General features: G+C 37.6%; 3 pseudogenes; 2 read left to right on the top strand and 1 right to left on the bottom strand.

Moving 5' to 3' along the window:
- The first annotated feature begins 1,521 nt into the window (after nt 1-1,521).
- On the top strand, nt 1,522-3,708 carry LOC120206580 (annotated as a pseudogene).
- Nucleotides 3,709-4,641: 933 nt separating this feature from the next.
- LOC120206683 lies at nt 4,642-6,813 on the top strand (annotated as a pseudogene).
- A 1,033-nt stretch (nt 6,814-7,846) lies between these two features.
- On the bottom strand, nt 7,847-12,330 carry LOC120206684 (annotated as a pseudogene).
- Nucleotides 12,331-15,157: the final 2,827 nt, after the last annotated feature.

Below are 15,157 nucleotides of genomic sequence, written 5' to 3' on the forward strand. Positions count from 1 at the left end.
CCTCAAAAAAAAATTTAGATCCGTCTCTGATTACATTATGATCTTTTTATCCTTTGCATACAGTGCTCTCATCGCCAAGGCTTTCTTTATGTTCTTATCAAGCTACCATAGAAGAGGATATCTCAACCATTCGAGTATAAAAGGTAGGAGAAGTTTGCTCCAGTTGATTGGACCCTTAGGGTGCGTTTGGTTCACGGAATGTAAAATTACCAGTGGGAATAAAAGATTATCAAGGAATAGGATTACTGGGAATGTTGTATTTTGTGTTTGGTTGGTTTAGCATGAATGTAAGATTACCGTGTTTGGTTAAAGGAATAAAAGATTATTGAAATGTATATTTGACCAAATTGTCCTTATTATATATTTGTATAATATTACAAATTGTAAAATATTTATATATTTTCTTTAAAAAATTAAATTCATAATATTTATATAATTTTTTTTACAAAATTAAAAATATAAAAAAGGTTTAATGAAAGGGCAAAAAAAAAATTTAACCCCTGAACTTCATATAAAATTTTAATTATAGAATTTTTTTTGTAAATCTAAAATAATTTAAGGATAAATTTGTAATTTAACATTCGTAGAATTTTATTATTCAATGACAGAAGAAGAATATTTTTGGAAAAAAATAAAAATTTAAGGGCATTTTAGTCCAAAACGCCGGTAATGTTATAGTACCTAAGGAAATGGAGGTAATGACATTCCCGGTAATATACCCCAAAAAATCTACTATTAATAATAAAACATTACCGGGAATAAGATTCCCGGCCAACCAAACATGAGAATGTGGGATTCTTCATCCCATGAGAATCCTACAATCCTTGAACTAAACACCCCCTTAGGTGTTTGAGATTAGAGGTTGTGTATGTGATTTTTGCTCGTCATAATTAAAGTTTAGGTGATATTTTGATTAGAGAAAATGTTTGTGAGCAGTGGCGTGGCTGAGGGTGTGTAAAGTGGGCGACCGCGCAGGACTCAAAAAATTGAGGCTTCGAAAGGGTCCTGAAATCGAGTATATCTATCAGTTGTTGCCATTAAGAAGCATAAAAATAGGGCCCCAAAATCGAATATATCTATCAGTTGTTGCTATTAAGAAGCATAAAAATAAGGGTCCTGAAATCAAGTATATCTATTAGTTGTTGTCATTAATAAGTATAAAAATAAGGGTCCCGAAATCGAATATATCTAAAAATAAAGTCCCCTTTATAAGAATTTGCACAGAATCTCCGACAACCTAACCACGACCTGCTTGTGAGGGTGATAAAAAAAAGTCGTTAAAGGTAAAATAGAAATTGTAGTTTGTTGTGCCATTGACGTCTCGATGAAGCTCTTCAGAACAAATAGTTTAGGGGTTGACTGATTCGAGGGATTGCTTATTTTCTGATGGGGTGTTCTACGCTCACCACACCAATTGTTAACAGAAACAAATAGGTTGTATTGTTCATTAGTGGCTTGCCTCTTTGGATTTGGATGAAGAGTCGCTACCGACATAAAGAAAGAAAGAAGCTGCAAGACATAATGACGTATCTACCCTCAGATATTGCCGGGAACAGCCGCAACGGCAGGCAGGTACCATGTGCTGCTTTAACTACCATTCGAAATTAATTTTAATTTTAAAATTGGAATTAAAATTATGAAAAACAATTTAATTAAATTAAATTATTTTGGAATAGAAAAAAATGGGAGTCAAAAGTCAATTATAGGTGTATTAAATCCTTCACAATTTATACGGCAGTGGTGAATTTACTGTTTTGTCCTGGCGTTTAGTAAATCCTAATCTCACTGGCCTTCTTCTCTCACAAGACTGGTGTGACTGCTGGTGAATTTACCATGTGCCCGACGTGGAACGGGGCCCGGATCACGCGTTGGCTGCGTTCTCCGGGCATATGCAGCTGGGGGATACGTACTCGATGCTGGGGCAAGTGGAGAAGTCAATCGGGTGCTATGAAGAAGGGCTAAAGATTCAGATCCAGGCGCTGGGAGAAACCGACGCTAGAGTTGGCGAAACTTGCAGGTTATCTTACTCTCTTTGATGGCTTATTACTGTCAAGATTTAGTAGGATATTTGAGATCTTTTGGGTGTTTATGTTAAATCGTCGTAGGATAGATTTAACAGGTATTGATTCAATCATGTGTATATTAGTATGTATGATGAATTCATGAACTTGAAATCGTTTAGCAAGTTGCAAGCTGTTTGCTTCTTTCTTAGTGTAATATGGTTTTTGACTCACTGTAGTTAATGAATTGACTGTGGATTTTAACTTTAAAAGCAGGGATGTTATTGAAGATCTTTTCCTAGAGGAGATTCTTGGTGTTAGATTTGTTCTGTTCCTGGGTTTTCCGTAGAACGATTGTTTGCCTTTTCTGCTTAAATTTTGAATTTATTCATGATTAATGGAAATATAGGTACTTGGCTGAGGCCCATGTTCAAGCAATGCAATTCGATAAAGCTGAAGAGTTGTGCAAGAAAACTCTTGAAATACATCACGCACATAGAGAACCGGCATCACTCGAAGAGGCAGCCGACCGCAGGTTGATGGCACTTGTATGCGAGGCTGAGGGAGATTACGAAGCTGCCCTTGAGCACCTTGTCCTAGCCACCATGGCAATGATTGCCAATGGGCAGGAGAATGAAGTAGCTGCATTTGATGTTAGGATTGGCAATCATGTCTTTATGTCGCTTTGATGAGGCCGTCTTCTCCTACCAGAAGGCACTAACAGTGTTCAAATCATCCAAGGGGGACAACCACCCTCAAGTTGGCTGTCTTTGTACGACTTGCGGATCTATACCACAGGACTGGAAAGCTCCTAGAGTCGAAATCCTATTGTGAAAATGCCCCGAGGATCTTTGCAAAACCCGCACCTGGAATCACTGCAGAAGAGATTGCTGGTGGGTTGACAGAAATTTCAGCCATATATGAATCTGTCGATGAGCCTCAGGAGGCATTGAAGCTCTTACAGAGAGCGATGAAGTTGTTGGAAGACAAACCCGGACTGCAAAGCACAATTGCAGGAATCGAAGCACGGATGGGGGTGATGTTTTACATTCTTGGGAGGTATGAAGAGGCAAGGAAGTCTTTCGAAAGTGCAGTAGCGAAACTTAGAGATAGTGGGGAGAGGAAGTCGGCCTTCTTTGGAGTTGTGTTGAATCAGATGGGCTTGGCTTGTGTTCAGTTATTCAAGATAGATGAGGCTGGTGAGTTGTTCGAAGAAGCAAGGGCGATACTCGAGCAGGAATGTGGCCCATGTCATCAAGATACTCTAGGAGTGTATAGCAATCTTGCAGCAACTTATGATGCCATGGGAAGGTACCTAATATCTTAAACCACCATGCATCAAATCCATTCATAGCTTATGATATGCATTTATGGTGCTGTGCATTGTATGCTTGTTTAAATCAAGAATTCAATTACTCATCTTCTGATATAAGAATCAGGGTCGAAGATGCGATTGGGATATTGGAGTACGTACTAAAATTGAAAGAAGAAAAACTCGGAATTGCAAATCCGGATTTCAAGATGAGAAGAGTAGGCTGGCTGAGCTCCTGAAAGAAGCAGGGAGGTCACGCAATAGAAAAGCAAAATCACTGGAAAGTCTCATAGATCCGAACTCAAGGAGGGCGACGAAGAAATGGGGTTTCAGAATTTGAAGGCATTATTTCTCAGGTCCGTATCAGATCCGATTTCGAACATATATTCACTTTATGTATCATGGAAGCAGGGATTCAAATCGCGGTCACGGTCGTGTTTTCGGTCATGTCGCATTTACCGTGATTGTGGTCATGCGAATATATCGGAAGGCAGCGCTACTGCTATTTCACGGGCGCTGTTGCCGCTATTAAAACCCGGCATGGAAGATCGTGTATAGTGTTGCAAGATCGTGTATATTAAATTAAAATATTAAATAAAATTTTTTGATTAGACCAGGTTGGTCGAAACCGACTCATGCTCGTCCCTAATTTCAACTAAGATATTTAAAATTGTTGATCACTCTAAAATATTTTAGAATATAAACTAAACATACTCGTACTTTATAATTTAAAAAAGTCCATTAATTGTATCATGTTTCATGTAAGGGTGAATGTTAGATCAGGTTGAGTTAAAAAAAATTTGAGTTATTCGAGTTGAGGAGTCATATTCTATAATTTAAACTTAATTTGAAAAAAAAATCGAGTCGACTCAAGTTTATAAATTTCGATTCAATTCGAGGTAGTAACGTTTCTGTTTAAATTTAATTGTAAATATTATAATATTATTATACTATTTGGTTTTAATTTATAAGATTTTCTATAACTATATACAATACATTTATTTTCATATGCGATACAATATATCATACAGAGTCGAAGAACTCTACTGAAACTTGAAAATTAATTCACTAATTACTAAAAAAAATTAAGTTATTCGAATTTTATTTTATAACTCAATTTAAATTTAAATTTTTTTTCAAGTCGGGTCGATTTTATAAAATTATTGCTCAAAATTATTTTGAATTGGAAATTTTCAAATCAAAATCAAATAGAAAGATTAATTCATCGTCCCGGCATTAGCAATTTCAAGAATCAGGCCATTTTTTAAAAGGTAATTCGAGGAACCCTAAATTATCCAACTTTAAGGGTAATAAGCCGATGGTTTCATCTCAATAACCTGATTTCCCTTCCCCCTTTTCTGTTATTTTATTCGGATATTTTCATGAAGGATGGTCAATTTTTTTTCTCTTATTTTTTCTGTTAGACTTATCGGAAAGTTATAGCTTGTGACCAAGCTGAATTCCGATTCGGAGACTCTGGATTGAATTCGAGGCGTGGAAACTCCTGAGACGCTGCCGTTGTTCTTAGTCAACAAATTTTGCGGTATTTTCCCCTCATTTTTCGTTTCTGTTTATCGATTAAATCGTGTAAAAAAACAAAATCAGGTTTGTTTTTAGATTGTGCGAAGAGAAATTCTGCGTTTGTTTGATTAGGCGATGTTAATGCAATAGAAAATTTCAAATTTAGGAGTTTAATTAGTTGATTAAGTTTGCTAATTATGGCTGAACTTGTTTATCTTTGTTTGATGATTGGGTGAGGCTGAATTTGGGGCAATTATTCGATTTTTGTTTAATGATAAAAGTGAAATCTTTTAAGAACTAGAGATAACTATGGTTGATGTGTTTCTTGACATTGATCTGCTGCTATGAATTTCAGGGGATTAGATTAAGGAACTGCAATAGCATGTAATGGCATTATGAGCTTATCATCCTGGTAAGGTAGGCTTTATAATTGGGCGTCGACGGTCGGTGTTGTAAAGCGCAGAAACCATGGGAGATGGCAATAATACTTCAGGCAGAGGCATTGCGGCCAACAATACTTCATCCAGCAGCAGCGAGAAGCAGAATGGCTGCAACAGTACAATCTCCTCGGCAAAATCGGTGAAGGTACTTACGGGCTTGTGTTTCTTGCTAGAATCAAGTCTCTGGCCCATCGTGGAAAATGCATCGCCATAAAGAAGTTCAAGCAGTCCAAGGACGGGGATGGTGTCTCCCCCACCGCCATCCGAGAAATCATGTTGCTTAGGGAGATTTCACACGAGAATGTTGTGAAGCTTGTGAACGTGCACATCAATCACACGGATATGTCGTTGTATCTAGCTTTCGATTATGCTGAATATGACCTGTATGAGATCATCAGACACCACAGGGACAAGGTTAACCATGCTATGAACCCAATACACTGTTAAGTCACTTCTTTGGCAGCTGCTTAATGGCTTGAACTATCTCCATAGCAACTGGATCATACACCGAGATCTAAAGCCATCGAATATATTGGTTATGGGCGATGGAGATGAGCACGGGGTTGTCAAAATTGCCGATTTCGGACTTGCAAGGATTTATCAAGCTCCCTTGAAGCCATTATCTGAAAATGGTGTGGTTGTAACTATTTGGTATCGTGCACCTGAATTGCTTCTCGGTGCAAAGCATTATACCAGTGCGGTCGATATGTGGGCTGTCGGATGTATTTTTGCTGAGCTTTTGACTTTGAAGCCGCTTTTTCAAGGCGCGGAAGCCAAATCTACACCGAATCCTTTTCAACTCGATCAGCTGGACAAGATATTTAAAATTTTGGGTCATCCTACCTTGGAAAAGTGGCCACGCTTGCGAATCTTCGCATTGGCAATCAGATGTGCAGCACATTCAAGCACACAAGTACGAAAATGCAGGACTTCATAGCGTTGTTCATCTTTCTCCCAAAAGCCCTGCATTCGACCTCTTATCTAAGATGCTTGAATATGATCCTCGAAAGCGTATAACAGCCGCACAGGCTTTAGAGCATGAGTACTTCAGAATTGAACCTTTACCGGGTCGAAATGCACTGGTACCGAACCAGCCTGGAGAGAAAATAATCAATTATCCTACTCGGACGGTGGATCAGAACACTGATTTCGAAGGAACAACTAGCATTCAGCAACCACCGCAACCCGTACCATCCGGAAATGTAGGTGGCGGCATGGGTGGTCATGTAGGAAGAAATGGATCCGTGAATCGACCTATGCCACCTCCTCCAATGCAAAGAATGCAGCAGGGCATGATGGCTTATATTACCTTCTCAGGCTGGAGTGGGTGGTGGAATGAATCCGGGAGGCATGCCGAATGCAGCGGAATCTCGCTGCCCAACCTCATCAGCAGCAACAGTTGAGAAGGAAAGATCCAGGAATGGGCATGACTGGATATCCTCCACAGCAAAAATCAAGGCGCATGTAAGAATATTAACCTGTAATATGTTAATCATCTGAATTTAATTCAACACGATTTTAGTCGCAGCGGTTAAAGAGAGCAATGTTCTCCTTTAAAATCATGGGTTCAAGCAGTTGTATTTGCATCAAGGATTTAAATAGATGTCCACGACCGCGATAGCGCCCGCTATATAACGGTAGTGGTGCCCTCTGCTACCATTATTATATGACTGCTATTAGGGGTCTATTCGGTTCGGTTCGGTTCGGTTTTTTACCAAAAACTGAACCGAACCGAAATAAACGGTTTTTCAATATTAAACCGAAACCGAATAGTTAAAAAATCGAAAAAACCGAAACCGGTTTTTTCGGTTCGGTTCGGGTTTTTTAACGGTTTGGTTTTTTCGGTCGGTTCGGTTTTCGGTTTTTCAATGAAAAAATCACTTGAAACTATAATTTTTTTACAAAAATTGCCTATTCGGTTCAATATGGAACAAATGGGTTCCATATGGAAAACCCGAACCGAACCGAATCAAAAAAATGAAGCATTTAAACCGAACCGAAAACTGAACCGTTTAAAGCCAAACCGAACCGTTTTACTCGGTTCGTGTCGGTTTTTCGGTTTTCTCGGTTTCGTTGCTCACCCCTAACTGCTATACCCGCAATCACCGTAATAATATTCTTTATGTCTTCAATCGTAATAAACGCAACGTGACCGCAATTGTTATTTGAACCCCTAGTCTGCAGAATGTGTGTGTTGTCGATAATTAAAAAAAATGTAAATATACTATGTAATCATCCGAGACTATTAAGAAAATTATGAATGAATACAAATGGATCTAAGAAAAAGTAATATTAACATGTGTAGCGTGAATATTTTGACCTTGTTAGTCCTCGAGAATAAATAAAATTTTATTTATCTGTAAAGGTAAAGTTCTATTTTTTTAAGGGTGTTCATAGTTGGTTAATTACTATTTAGTCTAATAAATTTTGATAATCGTAATTTAATCATTAAAAAAGATTTATTGCTAACGGTTAATCGTTATTAACAATTCAGTTATATGTTAACTTATGGTTAATTTATTATAATTGTAACTGTTAACTGGCACTTTTAATTGTTTGGTTAATTGTAACAGTTAAATCTTAATGGTTCGATTCATTAATCCGTAAAATATAACAGTTTCACCGATCAATGGTTATGGCTAACGATAACGGATTAATTCGAACGAAGACACGGAAAAGTCATTATTGGTTCAAAAACAGAGTGAAAAAGCACAGTAAAGAGCCGTGGACGCAAAACGTAGAGATAACAGTAACTTTGGCTGCCATTTTCCTGCATCATTCCTTAGAGCAATGGCTTCATAAATGGGCAGGCAGTTGAAGACGATGAAGCCACTTAAATCATCTGCAAACCCAGACCTTCCTTGTTGTTGCCTCTAAAACCCAGTCAACCCGACATGAACGAAAACAAGTTGATTGTTGCTGCCATTGTCAGTGGCACAAACAACGGTGATGTACCCCAAACTCGAAAATGCATTGCTCATATCTTTGCTCTGTGCATCATCATGCACCTTGCTTGTCAGGCTAAACTCATGTGTGGAGATCCCCAAACGAGTACTCTATTGAACCAAACAGAAACAGTCACTCCTCTTATCATCCACATCCTTTGAGCATTCCACCACCTTCCGACCGTGCCTCCGGCTAAGACGAAATCGAGGAAATCTTGCCCGTACGCGCCGAGGACGAGGAAAATAAAGGAAGAACCACGGTTCCGATACCTGTCGATGCGATCGAATTCGAACGTAAACTTCTTTCGTTAGTAAATGATTTTCATCCAACAGGAGCTGTTCTGATAAAAAAAATTGAAAACGTTGGAACAAAGCAACCATATGTGCAAACGTGGAACGTATTTTTGTAACTATGCCTGGTACAATTCATCAATGTTCATACCTTTGGAAAGATGCTGAGTTGGTTGGCGAGTGCTAGCTGAGGGATGAAACAGTACAAGGTAACCGGAATGCACCAGATGGGCCAAAATGTATAGTGGGAGTAACCTAGGCTCATTAAGACACCAATAGATCGAGGACCAAAGATTAGTGGGTTGTTTTTGGAGAAGTTTACTTGAAAGAAGCCAATGCCATCTCTTGCATTGGACAAGTACATCAATGAGGGTGATTGGGGCATCCCCTAAAAATGCTGCCCTCTCCGGGTTGCAAAATAGGCCCTTCCATCCTTCACATTGAAGCCTGTACCTGTGTAAAGATCTCAACCAATGTTCCGTATCTAATCCAATCTGCAAACAATATCGATCGACCTTCTCAAGTAGTTAAAAATTAAGTCTGTAAATGAATCAAACGGACATAAACAGTGGTATGCTCACGTTCGTTTAACCTCAATCGAACGAACATGGACAATTTAACGAACAAATTTCTTGTTTGTTAAGGAATATAGCTTGTTCGTGTCATTCATACTCGTTCATTAAGTGTAAACGGACATAAGTGTAACTTTCTTTTAAATCATGCAAAAATTCTTCAAATAATATAAATAAACGAACATTATTGAACGCAAACGAACGGATCATCAAACGTTCATGAATGTAAATGAACGAACAAACCCTTTGTTTGTATTTATTCATTTAATTAAACGAACAGAATTTTTATTCATGTTCGTTGATTTAACAAATGACCCATAGTGAAAGAAAGAAGTGAAAAGTGAGTGATGAGCTTTACCTTGGAGCCCCATTTGGTTCGGTTCTCATAGTTGCAACAGCAACACGGTCTGCCAATGAAAGAATTTCTTGTGATTTAATGGGCTTGTTCACCACATGGTCCGGGTCGAGTTCCGAGATTCGGGTAGGACCGGGGTCGACGGGCCACCGAATAAAGCTCGTCGGAGAAAGAAGCAGCCGGAGCCGAGTAGTTCGGGCCTTTTAGCCCATCTAAACCAGCAGGTCGATCTGGGCCTGACGCTTAAACTCACAAGAATAGATGTCATCTTTGTTGAGGCCATGAAATCGTTGGGGAAACTGAACGTACGCTAAATCCCGTCTCAAAACAGGGTCCGACAATAACACAGTAACGAAGGGGTGTTTGGGGATCATTGGAGTGCATGTCACAATCCTGTGTCAAGACTATCGGCGCGTTGGTCATTACAGCCGATACACGTAACTTCGACGACGACCGGAAAAAAAAAAAACAATCAGAAATCATAAGCAAAGTTAATGAAGGCTTTAGAGTTGATTTTGTACAAATTTGAAATTAAATTATAAGCAAAAAAACAGTCGAATTCGGATCCCATGACCATCCCTAATAAAGATTATGATAGATTAAAATTAAATTAAGAACTTAAAGATTTATGATAGATGTGGAGGCTCGTAGAACGAAAGTCTGTATTCTAGTATTGATCCTACGAGGGAGTAAGGATAAAGTCTCGATGCAGGGACGGAATTACCCTTTGTCTCGAAGGTCACTACCCTCGATTTATATTATTAAAAAATACATGGGAAATATTAAATTAGAACTCTAAATTTTAGTTTATTTTGATTTTCCCCTCATTTTTATGATTAATACTTTGTCCCCTTGAGTTGGAATCCTGACTCCATCCCGTCTCGAAGTACAAACCTCATCATACATCGAATCCAAACAATATTATATTTCTTTTATCAGTATTAAGTTGAAATTAAAAAAAAAAATTGAGTAGATTTATTTTGTACAAATTTCTCTATATTTTCTATTGATTTAATTTTTTACCTCTTAACTTTCTAATATAATTTCTTAAAATTGTACATCCTTACCCTTACTTAAAACTATGTGTTCGTCTCTAAAATCAATAAGTACTAATCAACTAATTATTTTTAAAAATATAATTAAAATTATTAGTTAAAAAATTATAAAATGTATTTTTAACATAAAATATTTTTTCGTGCACACTATAAACGTGATACATAAGTAAGGTCATCGACTAAATGACAATTTTGATCGGTGATTGTGTTTGGTCCTTTGTGTGAATGTATATATGATATTCGATTAAAAATTAGAGTAAAATACACAAATGGTCTCACGACGGATATTGTTTTATTAAGTCCCTTAACTATTAAAAGTTATAAAATAATCATTTGACTATAGAGTATTATTTTGTTGAGTCCATCGACTATTAAAATTGCAAAATCGTCATTTGACTATTCATTATGTTCCAAACTCGTCATTTTTCTGCTAAAAATGACGATATTCTTAGATGAACGTTAACTTGATGATTGTAATATGATAAAATCTGATCCAGGAATATCAAATGACAATCATATCTCAATCATCATGTTAACATCCAGCTTAGACAATCGTCAATTTTTTAACAGAAAATGACGGATTTGGAACATAATGATAGTCAGACGACCATTTTATAAATTTTAATGGTCGAATGACTTAAAAATATTATATAGTCAGAAGATCATTTTATAACTTATAGACCATTTCATAGCTCGGGGACTGTCGATGTACTTTACCCTAAAAATTAAAGTTATTTATACTTATTTTGGAAAGTTTTAAATAAAAAAATTAAAAGTGGTTAGTGTATCACTGATCACATAAGTAAATGAACAAAAGTGTTTGAAGTTCTACCGTGCGGAAATCTTAATATACGGTTAGGGAAAGACGCTACTAGTTTTGTTATTATTTTTTTAATATTTTCGGTAAAAGTTTACCTAAAATATTATTATTTCTACCTAAAATATTAATGTTTTTTAATATTTTCGGTAAAATGTCCAATAATAACAAAATCAGTAAAAAAATAATATTTTATGTAGCGCTTTATCAGATATGTTAACAAATCAGTAAAGCACCAATAATAACAAAACCGATAAAGCACCCAATAATAACAATCGGTAGAAATAATAATGTTTAAGTAAATTTTTACCGAAAATATTAAAAAAATAACAAAACCGGTAACGTGTTTCATTAGCCTTATATTAAGACTTTGTCACGTGATACTTCCCCATTGTTTGAGCGTATTAATTACCTTAATCTTTTCAAAGTGAGGGATAGAAGAATGAGAATTAGCTTCAAATACACTTTGGGGCTCCTTTCCATTACATCGTGATCCCTGCAAAATGGTAGCCAATGGCTTGCGAACTTAGCAGCCTCCATGAAAGCAAAGAGAGTCAAAGCTGAGCCTCCGTCGTCCGAGAGTAGATCGAAAGCTTATCCGCCGGATAATCGTAAGCCATCAACGACAGTGCCGTGTTCACCACATTCATCGGTGGCTCCTGTAAGGATCCGCCGTGCATACGAACACGTCTAACCCTAAAAGATCTTCGTCTTTGATGACTCGTTTGATGTCTTCGGTGAACTCTTTACGACGATCGGGGACATCCGGAATGCTTGTGCCGAAGCCCACATGAAGGCAAGAACAAGATCTGAGATGAGCAAAGAAAGGGGTGATGGAGAAAGAGAGCAAGCTGGTTGTTCGGTAGAGAGAGAGGTTTGGACTGGCGGTAGAGTAGAGCCAGAATGGAAGAGAAGTACACACTGCCGCAAAAAGGCGGTTGAAGGTGTACGCCTCAGCGGCTCCGACGCATGAAACGGAGGAGCATCGGTGGTGTGCCTCCTCTTAGACCTCGGCCTTCCATATTTCTTTGGCAGAATGACAGGAAGAGAAATGTGCTACAATTGTTTAGCCAAACAATATACCATTTATTAAACCATTTGATATGTCTAAATCACAACTTGAGTGAGCCCATCTCTATTGAGATTCATGTGGCTGAAAGAAGAAAAAGAGACAGCCACATGTTTCTGCTCATCTCATGCTCCAGAACAAGGACATAAAACTGATGTAATTATTTGGCATATAGACCAACATCATCTCGTGCTCCAGGAAAAGGACAATGAAAAGATGCAATTATTTTGAATACCTCCAACATCTTTCAATGACAATACCTCTCACGAGTAGGGCCAAAAATGAGGTGAGACACATCGCGAGTTATTAGGGATCGATTCGGTCAAAACTCGATAAATATTCGACTTGAATGAATTGAATTCGAGCTCAAGCTCGACTCGAGTTCTTAACAAGTCAAAACGAATTAGTTTATACTCAACTCGAAAAGCTTGTGAACATCTTAAAAATAATATATAAGATTTTATTTATAAAAAAATTATTAATAATATTAACATTTATGCGTTGATTTTTTAAAAAAATGCAGTATAAGATTTTCATGTATTTAAAATTCAGGTTCAAGTTTGAGTGTCACACCACGAAGTTGGGGCAATTTTTTTCTTAAATTTTAGGAGACCAAATTGTAAGTTTATCAAGATTTTATGTCAGTTTTGAAGTTCCTAAAAGTTGGGACTTGAACCTGATTTTCCCAACTCCCTTGACTGTTAAATAAAATCAAATTTTGTGGATCTAAAGGTTTGAACCCGTGACCATAATTATGATGTTCCACGAATATACCATTAGGTTATGCGAATGTTCAATAATAAAATAATCAAACCCTTTTTTATATCTGATTTAAATCAGACTTTGTAAAAAAAAACATTGAAACAGCTCCTATCAGAATGTTTAAACCCATTCACTGACCCTCGCCATCGTTCGCTCCGATCATCGTCCTCCATTGTATGTGGCATGCACCGCCGACGTGATCGTCGTCACCTGCGACCAAGGCCTTGAAGGTTCGTCGGAAAGCTATAGCTCCTCTTTGGTTTTTCAACGATTTGTCATCGCCCGATCATTCATTAACGACACCCCAGCGTTATTGGAACCAGCTCGTCATCCAGCTAGAGAACGTTCGATCACTCATAAAGCTCCTTTCCGTCGCACCCCATCGTGAACCAAGCCTATATAGTGACTCAAAACCGCGAGATCTTCAAATCTGGAATTTTCAGTGGTTGTCCGGCAAACCGTAGGCCTTCACACGCACCCCACGCGAAGATTTTATGTCAGTTTTGAAGTTCCTAAAAGTTAAGGGACTTGAACCTGATTTTTCCCAACTCCCTTGACTGTTAAAATAAAATCAAATTTTGTGGATCTAAAGGTTTGAACCCGTGACCATAGAATTATGATGTTCCACGAATATACCATTAGGTTATGCGAATGTTCAATAATAAAATAATCAAACCCTTATTTTATATCTGATTTAATCAGACTTTGTAAAAAAAACATTTGAAACAGCTCCTATCAAGAAATGTTTAAACCCATCACTGACCCTCGCCATCGTTCAGCTCCGATCATCGTCCTCCATTGTATGTGGCATGCACCGCCGACGTGATCGTCGTCAACCTGCGACCAAGGCCTTGAAGGTTCGTCGGAAAGCTATAGCTCCTCTTTGGTTTTTCAACGATTTGTCATCGCCCGATCATTCATTAACGACACCTCCAGCGTTATTGGAACCAGCTCGTCATCCAGCTAGAGAACGTTCGATCACTCATAAAGCTCCTTTCCGTCGCACCCCATCGTGAACCAAGCCTATATAGTGACTCAAAACCGCGAGATCTTCAAATCTGGAATTTTCAGTGGTTGTCCGGCAAACCGTAGGCCTTCACACGCACCCCACGCGTCATTCCGTGCGCATGGGCATTGATTTCAGCCGAGGGAGTTTCTAGAAACTGTCTGGGACCGGTACAGACAGCCCGAACTAATCTAGACTATGCGAGCCAAGCCGTTGATTGGTGTTGCCCACCATTAATCAACCGTTATTTTGATATCAATTATCTTGATATTTTTTAACGTCATGAGTATATTTTTTCATTTGAATAATTTTTTCGATTAATTTCGTTTCTGACGTAAATTGTTTTCATATGTATCTGAGATATTATGGGATATTAAAATCAAATGCGAGAACAAACTAATGGAGTTTATTTGGACGATCGAGGTGGCACAAAAATCAAAGTAATACTCTACTACTTTTTGAATGCTTTTCGAAACTCGTTGATAATTGATAAGTCCATGAATGAAAATGATTGGACAATTATGTGTAATAGATATTGTTAGACCCGAACCGAATATAATATAAGTTAGACCGAATAAAACTCGGATAATTCGTATAAAGAATTGGATGATCGGTAGAAAATAATTCCAAGTTCAGTGATTAATTAGTAAATCGACCTTAGGACCCGAAAATTCTAATTATTTACTTTAAAGGTCAGATATTGAGAATACTTGGATAAGAAATTACATCAATACCCCTACACAATAAAATTATGAAAATGCTCGTATGTTGTTCATAGACCAGGATAGTCCCTGGAAGTGGAAAATAATCCCGAAAAGTCATACTTGATCCAAATTAAACTATTGATGCACCTATTAAATGTTTGGTTTGTTTAGAAAACTTGATATCCGATTTTAACCTCTGAGACGGTAAAAGATTTTAATTTTGATTCTTGAATAAACACTAATAAACTTAAATGTTGTATCACCTCTAAAGGTTATGGAGCATGAGCCAACTATGACGAGTATTCTTG

The sequence above is a fragment of the Hibiscus syriacus genome, unplaced genomic scaffold (genome assembly GCF_006381635.1).
Source record: "Hibiscus syriacus cultivar Baekdansim isolate YM2019G1 unplaced genomic scaffold, ASM638163v2 tig00013960_pilon, whole genome shotgun sequence".
Classification (NCBI taxonomy): domain Eukaryota; kingdom Viridiplantae; phylum Streptophyta; class Magnoliopsida; order Malvales; family Malvaceae; genus Hibiscus; species Hibiscus syriacus.